Below are 13,511 nucleotides of genomic sequence, written 5' to 3'. Positions count from 1 at the left end.
TTCCTGCCCACAGTAGTAGATATAATGGTCATCTGTGTTAAATTTACCCATTCCAGTCCATTTTAGTCCACTGATTCCTAAAATTGTTGATATTCACTCTTGCCATCTTCTGTTTGACCACTTCCAGTTTGCCTTGATTCATGGACCTAACATTCCAGGTTCCTATGCAATATTGCTCTTTACAGTTTCAGACCTAGCTTCTATCACCAGTCACATCCACAACTGGGTGGTGTTTTTGCTTTGGCTCCATCCCTTTATTCTTTCTGGAGTTATTTCTCCACTGATCTGCAGTAGCATATTGGGCACCTACCGACCTGGGGAGTTCATGTTTCAATGTCCTATCATTTTGCCTTTTCATACTGTTCATGGGGTTCTCAAGGCAAGAATACTGAAGTGGTTTGCCATTCCCTTCTCCAGTGGACCACATTCTGTCAGACCTCTCTACCATGACCCATCTGTCTTGGGTGGCTCCATATGGCATGGCTTAGTTTCATTAGGTTGGACAACGGTGTGGTCTATGTGATCAGATTGCTAGTTTTCTGTGATTGTGGTTTCAGTCTGTCTGCCCTCTGATGCCCTCTCTCGGTGCCTACCATCTTAGTGAGGTTTCTCTTACATTGGACATGGTGTAAGTCCTCTCCACTCCCACTCCTGACCTTGGATGTGGGGTGTCTCCACTAGGCTGCTCGCTGCTCCAGCGCCATGTAGCCTGGTCTACATTCTGGTCCTCCTAATAATGACTGTCTCCTCCTCATATTCCCCAGTACACAAGCTGCTATGATATCCAGGTCTTCATTTCTGTGTACCTCTCATCAGTACATAATTTCAGAAGAGAGTATAAAATTGATTAAAGAGGAAAAATATAGGGTCATAGAGGAAGTACATTTTGCCTTGGATATTTATTGAAATAGGGAAATATCCTGAGTTAAAAGGTTTTTCCTTTTTAGCTATCTTTAGTCTTCCTTATATTTGATTTCCAGATTAAATGAATTAAAATATCAGGGCCTGCTGGTACAGTATAGGCAACAAATCTTAGCTCACATTTCAATCTTTAAACAAACTTAAATAGCCAGTATTTATTTATAATATTGAGCCTGGCAACATGGTGGGATCACATAAAAACCTGTGATACTTTTACAGATCAATTCACATCTCTTAAAGTATAATCATGTTTAGCGGTAACCTAATATACCTCCAAGTAGCATGCAAACTTGAACAGTGAAATGTTCCAAATCTTATGGATCGTATATTAGATGCCAACCACCGCCCTAGGTATCTTACATACTTAGGCTATGTAATAATCACAAAAATCCTATGAAGTTGCCTAGGGTCACATACCTAGTATATGAAAGTGATGGTATTCAAACCCTGAAAGCTGATAAAGAGCCCTTATTCTACTCCCTAAGCTATACTTCTTCCATATCAACTCTCACTTAATAGGAGATATGCATGTAATATAAGGGGTTTGCTATAATTAAGAGAAGCCATATCACATTCTAAGCAGGTAGACACTACCTGTCTTCTCGTGCTGTCTCCAGTCTCTACAAGAGTGACTGCATCAAACATGTCATTACTTTTTCAAGAAAATATTCTGATCATATTTTAAGTTTGGTATTTTTGTATGGTCAACAATATTTAGAGAATATTCTCTTTAAGCAAAGGAGAAATGGAGGTGCTAGATAATGATCTGGGTAGCAGGCAAATACTCAAAATTTCTTGCAGAAACTGAGGTCAATCAGTTCAGTTCAATCACTCAGTCATGTCCAACTCTTTGAGACTCCATGGACTGCAGCATGCCAGGCTTCCCTGTCCATCACCAACTCCCGGAGTTTGCTCAAAAGCATGTCCATCAAGTTGGTGATGCCATCTAAACATCTCTCCTGTCATCCACTTCTCCTCCTGCCCTCAATCTTTCCCAGCTTCAGGGTGTTTTTCAATGAGTCAGTTCTTCGCATCATGTGGCCAAAGTATTGGAGCTTCAGCTTCAGCATCAAATCTTCCAATGAATATTCAGGACTGATTTCCTTTAGGATTGACTGGTTTGATCTCCTTGAAGTCCAAGGGACTCTCAAGACTCTTCTCCAACGTCACAGTTCAAAAATATCAATTCTCCAGTGCTCAGCTTTCTTCACAGTCCAACTCTCATATCCATACATGACTACTGGAAAAACCATAACTTTACTAGATGGACCTTTGTCGGCAAAGTAAGGTCTAATTTTTAATATGCTGTCTAGGTTGCTCATAGCTTTTCTTCCAAGAACCAAGCATTTTTTGACTTCATGGCTGCAATCACCATCTGCAGTGATTTTGGAGCCCAAGAAAATAAAGTCTGTCACTGTTTCCATTGTTTCTCCATCTACTTGCCATAGAGTGATGGGACTGGATGCCCTGATCTTGGTTTTCTGAATGTTGAGCTTTAAGCCAGCTTTCTCACACTCCTCTTTCACTTTCATCAAGAGGCTTTTTAGTTCCTCTTCACTTTCTGCCATAAGGGTGGTGTCATCTGCATATCTGAGGTTATTGATATTTCTCCTAGCAATCTTGATTCAGCTTCTGCTTCATCCAGCCCAACATTTCGCCTGATGTACTCTGCATAGAAGTTAAATAAGCAGGGTGACAATATACAACCTTGACATACTCCTTTCCCGATTTGGAACCAGTCTGTTGTTCCATGTCCAGTTCTAATTGTTGCTTCTTGACCTGCATACAGATTTCTTAGGAGCCAGTCAGGTGGTCTGGTATTCCTATCTTCTGAAGAATTTTCCACAGTTCGTTGTGACTGACACAGTCAAAGTCTTTGGTATAGTCATTGAAGCAGAGATAGATGTTTTTCTGGAACTCTCTTGCTTTTTTGATGATCCAGTGTATGTTGGCAATTTGATCTCTGGTTCGTCTGCCTTTTCTAAATCCTGCTTGAACATCTGGAAGTTCATGGTTCACATACTGTTGAAACCTGGCTTGGAGAATTTTGAACATTACTTTGTTGGCATATGAGATGAGTGCAATTGTGCAGTAGTTTGAACATTTTTGGTATTGCCTTTCTTTGGGATTGGAATGAAAACTGACCTTTTCCAGTCCTGTGGCCACTGCTGAGTTTTCCAGATTTGCTGTCACATTGACTATAGCACTTTAACAGCATCATCTTTTGGGATCTGAAATAGCTCAACTATTTATAAGCACAGTAAATTCCAAGAAATAGAGACTGGTCAATTACAAAATGTGTTCCTCTGTCAAGTGTACATTTCTCACCTTTGAACGTGACTTTGGACTACAGGGAAGCAAGGATGCTTAAAAAATAATTAACTAGCAGTGCAAATAAGTAGTATCTCAACAATAGACAATTTAGACACAAAACTCAGTACAAGTTTTGCCATAGATGGGGGGATAACAAACTACTGGTACAATTAAGAATGCAGCATTAAGTTTTGTTATTGTTTAAAAGATGAAGCAGGAAGGTAAATCGGAACAAAGCTTTGCATACTGCATAGTGATAGAAAGTCATATATTCCTCAGGATTGTTACTACCACATGATTACATCCACATATAAGCCTAATTGAGCTGTCTTCAAAATGATCAATAAATCTGAAAGAGATGCATTTGCCAATTATTCCCAATCAATGCAAGACAATGTGTTAGAATAGAACATGCAAACTATCAAACTTCCCTTCTCTCCTCAATACCACAGTTCTAATTTTTCAAAACAATTCTCAATCCTTTCTCAACAGGGTCTTTCACTTTGTCATTAATAAAAATTTAATATATGTTAAAATCACAGAACTTTAACAATTCCCTAAGAAATCACATGGTGTCTAGACAGACAACCCAATCAAAAAATGGACAGAAGATCTAAATAGACACTTCTCAGAAGAAGACATACAGATGGCCAAGAAGCACATGAAAAGATGCTCAGCATAATTATCAGATAAATGCATATCAAAGCTTTAATATCACTTCACACCAGTCAGAACCTAAATGTCCATCAACAGAGAGATGGGTTAAAAAACTATGTGGTAAGTATATACAATGGAATATTTGTTGTTGTGTAGTCACTAAGTCTTGTCTGACTCTGTGATCCTAGAGTCACAGAGTGACTACAGTGAACTGTAGTCCACCAGATTCCTCTGTCCGTGGGATTTCCCAGGGAAGAATACTGGAGTGGGTTTCCATTTCCTTCTCCAGGGGATCTTCACCACCCAGGGATCGAACCTGAGCCTCCTGCATTTCCGGCAGATGCTTTACCACTGAGCCACCTGGAAAGCTCAATGGAATATTACTCAGCCATAAAAAGAATTTAATAATGCTACTTGTAGCAACATGGATGGACCTAGAGATTGTCATACTAAGTGAAGTCATATAGAGAAGACAAATATGACATTGCTTATATCCAGAATCTTAAAAAAATGTTACAAATGAACTTACTTAGAAAACAGAAACAGATGCACAGACTTAGAGAACAAATTTATGATTACCAGGGTAGATGGGAGGAACAGATGGGGAGTTTAGGATTGATATTACACACTGATATATTTAAAACAAAAAACCAGTAGGGACCTACTGTATAGCACATGGAATGCTGCTCAATATTCTGTAATAAGCTAAATGGGAAAATAACTTGAAGAGATACATGCATCAGTTTGCTGTACACCTGAAACTAACAACACTGTTAATCAACTATACTCCAATATAAAATAAATTTTTTTTAATGAATAAAAAGTAAAAGTCAACCAAAAAGTATGGCCAACAAAAATATTAATAAAAATTTATTCCAGCCAGATGAAATAAATTTCATAGAGCTTCTGAAAAAGTCTATAAAACAGTAAACTAAGGGATAATATCCCTTTAAAAGGACAAGAATTTGTGACACTAACAGAGGCAGAAGTAAAAATAGTAGGATGTGGAAAAAACAATTAGAATTATTGGCAAAGAAAAAAAAAATAAAGTTATAAAGTTACACTAGTTATGATAACCTCTAGTTTGCAGCCAAAGAAAGATTAATGAATTGAGACATATTATTGAGAAATTTATACCATTCTTTTCTAAATGTTTCATAAATGATTATTCTAACTACCCTATGAGGTAGGCACTGTTATTGTCAACATTTTACAAATGAGGAAGTGGATGTATAGAGGTTAATTAACTTGCTCAAGATTGTACAGGTAGTAAGTGAAGAATTCACCCAGAGCACTGCTCACAGAGACAAAGAAATAAAAAGCAAGAGAGAGCAATTGAAAGATTTAGGGTACAGATTGACAGGAACTTGGGGACTGATAGCCTCTAATTTCCAAAAATGGTTAATTCTAAAAAACAGGGCATAGTTATTAAGAATGGGGTTTAATGGTATCTATAGCTACAGGTAGGAAGGTGGTAACAATGTTAAATTTGAGTGATAGGTATTTGAGTCTCCCGATGTTCAGAAAAAAGTCATGAAAATTAAAGTATAAAAAACCTCAAAGTGAAATGCAGAACATAATGTATATATTTTTTTGGTCAAAATATATTACATGTACACAAGAACTACAGAAACATCTTTTTTATTTTTTTCATTTGGTAGATGCTTTTTCATTTTGTAAATGCTTTTTTATAAGATGCTTCTGTAAAGAACATTTGGTATGGCTTTAGTATTCCATCCATAACTCAAGGTATGTTTTTTGATTCAGACATATTATATTTCTGGGCATCAATTCCAGTTTGGCTAGATTGTAGAAAACTTTATGTATCACTTTGGGGAAGTATTAAGAGATCTTTTGAGCCAATTTACAATTCACTTATGGAATATGGTATATCTTCCTTGTAACTTCCACTTTCATGATTTTTACCACTACATATCCTAAACTTCTCGTTTCAAAAACTAGAAACTGAGTTTATCTATCTTTGGAACATTAGTTTAAAGGAAGCAAATATTTTCATTAAAATCTCCTTGATAAGATTTTACTTATTTACACTTAAAATAGTATCTGATAATGTTTTTCTTTTTACAGATTTCACTGTTTTAAGTATGTCTATCACCAAATATTAATACAACCAGTTTCCAAATGGCCACTCTTTAAGAGAACTGTGTGCAATTGCTGAAAAGATCAATTTGGATAAACTTAGGTTCTTCTCATGAAATGTTCTCCATGGGCTACAGAAAATAGACATGGAAATGGGTAAACACAGGTAAAGTGTTCTTACCTGTTTGAAAAAAAATTTTTATTTTAATTCCATAGACAGGTGGTAGAAGAAGGGGAGCAGATAAAAATAGTCTCTGGCTCTTAATGTTTATTTTATACTATACCCTTTACAACAGAATTTCACATTATTGATCCGTATTGCCCGATTCCATTTCACTGAGTCCCATGAGAGTTGAAATTGCAGACTGAGATAAACTAAAAGTACCAAGTTCATCATGTTTAAAACTGCTTTTTCAGGGTATTGCTTTCTCTCTGCTACTTCAGTGCTGTTCCTCCACCACTGAGAGGTTGTAATTGCAAAATGGATGGGGGGAAAAGAAAAAAAGGCAGTTATGATCTGATGTACTATAGTCTGTGATGTGTGTCTGAAAGATTTATGTTCTGATTAAAGAATCCTTGATTGAATTTTTTGATAGAAAATTGTTTTGGTCATTGGCACATGTGCCGCATATTCTTTGATCCAAAGTCTGTTTCATTTATTGCTTGAGAAAGTAAAGAAGGCCTAGGAAAGAAAACTACTATAAACAGAAAGAAGATTAAATGTAGTCCACATTATAAGGCATGCATTGGAATTTAGTGACCAGTAAATCGTCAAGAGGAGAAGGCAATGGCACCCAACTCCAGTACTTTTGCCTGGAAAATCCCATGGACGGAGGAGCCTGGTAGGCTGCAGTCTATGGGGTCGGCTGGGAGTCGGACACGACTGAGCAATTTCACTTTCACTTTTCGCTTACATGCACTGGAGAAGGAAATGGCAACCCACGCTAGTGTTCTTGCCTGGAGAATCCCAGGGACGGGGAAGCCTGGTGGGCTGTCATTTATGAGATCACACAGAGTTGGACACGACTGAAGTGACTTAGCAGCAGCAGCAAATCGTCAAGAAAGATTTTCCAATGCATTGTCTTTTTCAGTTGATCTTTCAGTCACTCACTCATTCATCCATTGATATATTCATTCATCATGTATTTGTTGATTTAACACATAGGAGTGAACACTCCTATGTGCTAGGCATGGTTTTAGGTACAAAGGATATATCGGTGAAGAATATGACAGGGACAGTATTCACTAGTTTGTAGTGATGACTGTCCACCTCAAGCAAAGGACTGACTTAATGAGGATTTCCAATAGCAACAGATACCATAAAGCAAATAATACAGGGTTTGAAGTGATACAATGTAATGTGGAGGGGTAATGTTCTTAGATTATACATAGGCAACAAATAGCCTCTCAGGAGGTGACATTAAAGAGACAACCATGTAACTGTCTACTAGGGGTAAGAGGGGTGAAAGGAAAGAGTAGTCAGTGTCAGAACATTCCAAGCAGAAAGTTCTAAGGTAGGAGTGAGCTTGGCTTGGTCTAACGTTAAATTAACTAGTGAAAGATGGAATATTGTGGGCGTGGTGATTATGAGATTAGAGAGAATCAAGACTTCTATTATGGAAGGCAGTACTGCTCAATCCTTTCCGCACGTTTGAACCATCGGCGGGACTTTTAAAACTAGCAACACCTAGTTACACTGCACTTGAATCACTACTGTGGGGCTTTGCAGGTCATGGAATGGATTCTGCATTTCATCCCAGATGTATTGGCAACACATCTCCCCTTCAATGTCTTCTGGCTTATAGCTAACAGTAAATGATAAAACGCTTGCTGAACACATTGACAAACACTGTCTCATCAGATCAACAGCTTGTATAACAAAACTTAAGAAATTACATTCCCCATAACCCATAACCAAATATTTAAACGATGCATTTTGCCTTTCATAATTCACTTTCACATTTCCCTACTTGCTATCAAACACTACTACCCCTTCAACCTCTGAAGAAGGTCCTTTCCTCTATTATCTCACCTTTGCCTGATCACAGAACCCCCAGTGATTTCAAAGTTACAAGCAGCTCCTTCCTTAAAGCATCTAGACTCAGATGACATCTAACAGGGTGAGTTGACTCCTTGAGCAGAAGCTATTTTTTCCCAACATTGAATGGAAGAATTTTAAATATGCCATTAATTATTTTGACTTCAGTGATGCAAACTTGTTTCCAGCTGAACCCATCATCAATCTTAACTTTCAATTCAGAATGCTTGTCCTGAAAGTCCTGAGTGCTCCTTAGTCCAAACATGTACTCAGGGCTTTTGTAAGAGTTGCATTAGAATTGCTAAAAGTATGGCATCCTTTAAAAATCAAGTTCAAAATGTTATATGTGATCATACTTCTCAGCCTTCTCTCGACTAGCCTTCTGTTTGCTGCCAAAACTTTCCTTTTCCGGAATGGGCTGTTATTCAGGGAGCTATTGATGATAATGCATTGGGGGCTGAGGACTGTTAGAAAGGACAGATATGGGGTGGTCTCATCACCTTTTGTCTGAAATTAATAAAGGTCTAAGGAAATGAGAGAGAAGAGAGGTGTTAGTTCAATTGGGGGCCGAGAAGAAGAGATTTGAAAAATTAGAAAAATTTTGATGATATTGATAACCTTAGAAAATAATGTGCTAGCAACTTTGTCTCCTGTTCTTTTGATTAAGGGCACTAGGTAGTGTTTTCTGGGCCAGAAGTGAATAATGCAGATTTTATGTATTTGATTACCTTGGTGTTGAATGAAATGTATGGCAGAAAGGACAATGAAGCCAAATAAGATTCAACTACACTGCGTCCATTTATCAGATCCTGTGAGATTAACACCACTGAAATATAATTTTCATTAGAAGGTTTTGTTTCCCTCAAGGACATTGACTCCCTGGTGCCCTGATCCTAAATAGAAGTTTTATGAATCTTGATTACCTTGTGGAAAATGAAATGTATCAGAGAATTCAGATTTGCATTTATTTGTGTGGGGGAGTTAAATTTATTTCCTGCCAACATCAGCAAGTCTGATTTTAGAGAATGCAGCTCATTAGAATAAGCTAACCGCATTAGAATATATGCTGCTCCATTCCTCTCTGCCAGCTGCTCTGGGTACTACATCCTGAGAAGCCATAGAGAAAACGACCCCACCCCCAGCCCTCATTGAGCCTAATTCACTGATTTTGTCCAGATTAGGTAATGGATCAAACAATCCTTTCTAATAGCTAGACTGTAGACAAGTCCTGTAGCAGGTCCTAGCCAAGAGAAATTCCTATTAAAAAAAAAACAAACTGGAGGACTGTCATGCAATCTGTGTAGTTCCTAAAGGAAAGCACCCAAATTGAAGCCATAAGAAGCATATGGCGAGTTGGTATGTAGAAAGACACCATGGTACTGCAGACAGTTTCCAACAGATATATTTGAACTCTCTTTTCTTTCCCCAACATGAAACTACAGAAAGATTTTGCTTATGAGCTCAAGATCTATTCCATTTTTAGTTTTTTTTCTAATCCTTCCCTCCACATATATACCATCTATCCCACTTCCATTCCCAGTGTTATCAGTGTTTTTCAGGCCAATGGCATACTTATTGCTTTAGTCTCCAAATTCATCTCTTCCCTCAAATCCACAGAGAGCAGTTCTCATTTTCCCAACACAGACACAGATGCACACTTATTCTCACATATGAAAAAAATCAATTATTCCCAATCATATTAGTCTTAACAAAAGTATTTTAAAAATTTCACTAATAGTCACTAAAACATATGTCTATAGAGTGAAATATTGGCATCAAACTACTGGTAAGTTTTATTGTATCATTCCACTACTTGACAGTCTTAACTATCTCTTCATTTTAGATGACTGTGAAGTACCTTAATCTGGCTGTGAGGGTCCCCCGACTACCTGCTGTAAGGGTAATTCAGAGCTCTGCACGACGCAGATCACAAAGATGACGTGAGGCGTCGATGAGACTTTACACACAAAGCGTTCACCACAGGGCCAGACACACTGACAGAATTCGAGCAAAGACTGTGGTCGTCATCATCATTTCAATACAAGGTAGCCTTAGGATCATCAGGCGGTTGACGCTTGGTTTTCCAAATATTTTAAATTGTGAATTTTCATGTCCACACTAGGAATTCTGTTGCCTCTCTCCTTTCACCTACATGCTGCCTTTTCTTTAAGACTCAAGAAGGACACACAGGTAGTAGGTAGTAACAAAGGGCTTTGTCATCTGAATACCTGACTTTGAATCCTGTATCTCCTATTTCTGCGGAAGTTGTTAACCTTTGTAAACCTCAGTCGTCCCATCAGTCAAACAGGATAATCCCAATACTCACCTCCTAGACATATGAGAATTAAATAATTCATATCAAATATGTTACATGGTACACCGTAGACATTCAACTGATATTTTTTGAACCATTAAGTCCAAGTTCCATACTCTCCAGAAATCTTTTCTCAACCAGCCCCACCCCTGGTGGCTCAAATCTTCATTTAAAAATGGTCTGTGCCACTCAGCACAGAATCTGCCTTGTTACAGCATTGCCATTGTCTTGAATTATTTGTTATGAACTTTTGCCCCCAAAGGGCTTTGACTTTTAGAAAAGACAAAGAATTACATTCTGCCTCCCCTACTCAAAGTGTGTACCACGTGATTTGCCTTCATTTGCACTCACTTGTTCACTCACACATTCCTTCAATAAACATGCTCTGTCATGTTGATGTGCTTACTAAAACTACCTCTATTACTGAGTCCTTGATCTCATGGGATTAAGAGTTTTCTAGGAAAAAAAGACAAACAGAATGTTAGAAAGAGTAAAAGTCATTAATAAAGCAAACCAATATTGTTGATTTTAGATAATTAGTAAAGTATGTATTATACATGTATATATTGTATACATATGTGCAGAGGCTAACACTAGGAAAAGAAGTGAGCTTATATCATACTATAGTTAAGAATCAATGACTCAATGCTTTTGAAATTTTAGAATGTTAACTTCTTACCTTCTCATCTTTAGGTGATATGAAGTATTAGGGGCAATGCTCATTGCTCAGTTTCTCTGGCTTTGGAAATTATTCCCATTAAGAATTAGTGTTTTCTTCAACATGTGAGCATGATTCAGACAGACATATCATCTGGTGGCTAATGTTCTCTATTAATTCCTATCAAAATAATTTTATGTTTTCAGCACATGGTTGGGTACTAAGACGGTTGCTGAGCTGCTGAACAGGAAACAGGACATTTAGGATGGAACAGTGTGTCAGCAGCAGCTGCTCAAACCTAATATGTAGAATCTGTTGGTTAGGAAAGCGACAAAAAGTAGCATTTATCAAGAGCATTTACCCAGCGTGGGGTGGTGGGGGGACGAGCGCATGAGAGAGTAGTGTTCCATTGATCTGTGAGAAGTTTATTTTTCCATTCTACACTGTTAAAGTAATCAATTTCTTAAATAAAGCAAAAGTGCCAGTATTGATAATCCCAATGATGGTTTAAGTTTTCTAGGACCACAGAGGTATCATATTGATGTTATAATAACACAAATGCCAGGCTTGATTGTGTTTGTCACATTCACTGGTGGGATTTGATTGCTAGAATTAATTCCTCACTGTGAAAAAGATGTTTTCAAAATGTTTGGTTTAGGGCTGTTGAATTAGAAGGATATAAAGGACTTTTTATTTCATCCTCTCTTGGCTGTAATAGACATTTTGTGATCATAGAAAACAGGACCATAAAAGTAACAGAGCATTAAAAGAAAAAAAAAACAAAAACAGAAAACTGACCACTTTTAGTCTGTTATTTAACAATATATTCATGAATGGTTTAGTTTATCATTAGTATTTATGATAGTTATAATACATATTTAAAATATTGTGGAGGGCAGTTCAACATGGTTGTATAGGAAGATCCTGAACTCACCTCCTACCATATAAACAACAAATTTACAACTACATATGAAATAGTTCTCTCTGAAAAAGACCTGAAGACTGAACAGCTCCTGTACAACAAAGGATGAGAGACAGATGAAAAGATGAAAGGGTAGACGAATTTGAGATACAGTATCAGCAAAATTCTCACTTCTAGTGTAGTCACCCAAAATCAAGAGATAACTCTCAAATACAAGGCATCTCTAAGGAGCAAAGAGTCTGTCCCCATATCAGGTACCCCAGTCTTGACAGTTGCACCAGAGAAGTGACCCCCAAAATATCTGACTTTGAAACCAAATGGGCTTAGATCCAGGAGAACCAGAGATGTGTAGGGAATGAAGATTTCTCTATTAAAAGGCTTGCACACAAACACACTTCCCTTGGACCCCAGTGCAGAGTAGCAGTTTGAAAAGTGCCTAAACTGTATGTGAAGGAGATTCATTTGTTAATCTTAAAAAAATAAAACATCTTCCACATGGGAAGAAGTATGTTGGAATTCTCTCGGGATATCAGGTGCAGGAGGCATTGTGTTTTTTTCATTCTCCCTCTACCTTGGTAGCACCTGCCTAGAAAAGCACCATGTTTGTTCTCTCACTCAAACTTGCCAGCACCAATGGGGACACACACCTCCTGTGAGCTCACTGAAGCTGGCAGGCGTGTGCGCCTACCCAGGAGTCACCCCTTGAGTGGCCAGGGATAATCACATGTCTGGACCCCATGGGTATGAAAGAATCAGAAAGACAGTTCTCGGTGGGCCACCATCCCCAGGGCACAGCACAAACACCAGGCTGAAACACACCCTCAGTCTTCCTGTGAAAAGGCCTATTTCCTTGTCCTGAAGCTTCCATCTGAGGGGCAGGCTTCAGGTTGACAACATAGCTAGAGGCTACAGAAGTCCTCCAAGGGAACAGAGGCCGGGGAATACATCTTTGCATTCTTACTTGACCTCACTACAGATTGACAGTATCTCTCAGAAAGGAGTCTATATGTTTATCTAGAGCCCAGATATTTTCAACTGTTGCTAAGCGGACACCTCCAGATTGCCTCGTCTGGCTACCAGCAGGGTCAAAGATTGTGGAACCACAGGACTGTACACACTTGTAAACCTTAAGCTCCTGCCTGTGAGTCTGGCCTCCAATCAGCATGAACTAATAGCTAACTGAGGTCTTTCCCTCTGGAACACTCAAAGAAAGTCTTGGTACATGCTCAACAACTGAGACCCATCAAAAATAAGTCAAGCTGTGAATACTATCACAAAGGTTTAAGAGGCAACCGTGAGCTAAGGCAAGGTTATACAATAAGGTTCATCTTGTACAAAATACTCCTTTAAGAATGAGGAGCATTAGTAACACAGAAAAATAAACACAGAGTCAAACAAAAAGAGAAGACAAAAGAATATGTTTCAACCCCAGGGAAAAAACGTAATCAGTCAGAGTTAAGTAATTTACATGATAAAGAGTTCAAAATAATGCTTACCAAACTGTGAAGAAGAATGGGTGAACACAGAACGTCAACGAAGATAGAAAATATAAGAAAGTATAAAAAAAGAATTCACAGAGCTAAAGAAT

The 13,511-nt window shown here is 38.1% G+C and overlaps 1 long non-coding RNA gene across 8 annotated transcripts in view; it reads left to right on the top strand.

Moving 5' to 3' along the window:
• Window positions 1-11,392, top strand: part of LOC147369848 (uncharacterized) — a 157,157-nt gene extending 145,765 nt beyond the window's left edge. Inside the window, exons 4-7 of one of the 8 annotated variants that reach the window (XR_015168613.1) lie at window positions 3,815-4,011; window positions 5,980-6,157; window positions 9,873-10,074; window positions 11,208-11,392. This is a non-coding gene — a long non-coding RNA (uncharacterized LOC147369848). Of the gene's footprint in view, window positions 1-3,726; window positions 4,012-4,079; window positions 5,939-5,979; window positions 6,158-9,872 lie in introns of those variants that run through there. The other 7 variants (XR_015168608.1, XR_015168607.1, XR_015168609.1 and 4 more) reach the window with 7 other exon arrangements.
• Window positions 11,393-13,511: the final 2,119 nt, after the last annotated feature.

The sequence above is a fragment of the Bos grunniens genome, chromosome 7, assembly GCF_055505025.1.
Source record: "Bos grunniens cultivar Pamir isolate PY7600 chromosome 7, Bosgru_T2T1.0, whole genome shotgun sequence".
Lineage (NCBI taxonomy): Eukaryota > Metazoa > Chordata > Mammalia > Artiodactyla > Bovidae > Bos > Bos grunniens.
This window is presented reverse-complemented; position numbering and strand designations above follow the sequence as displayed.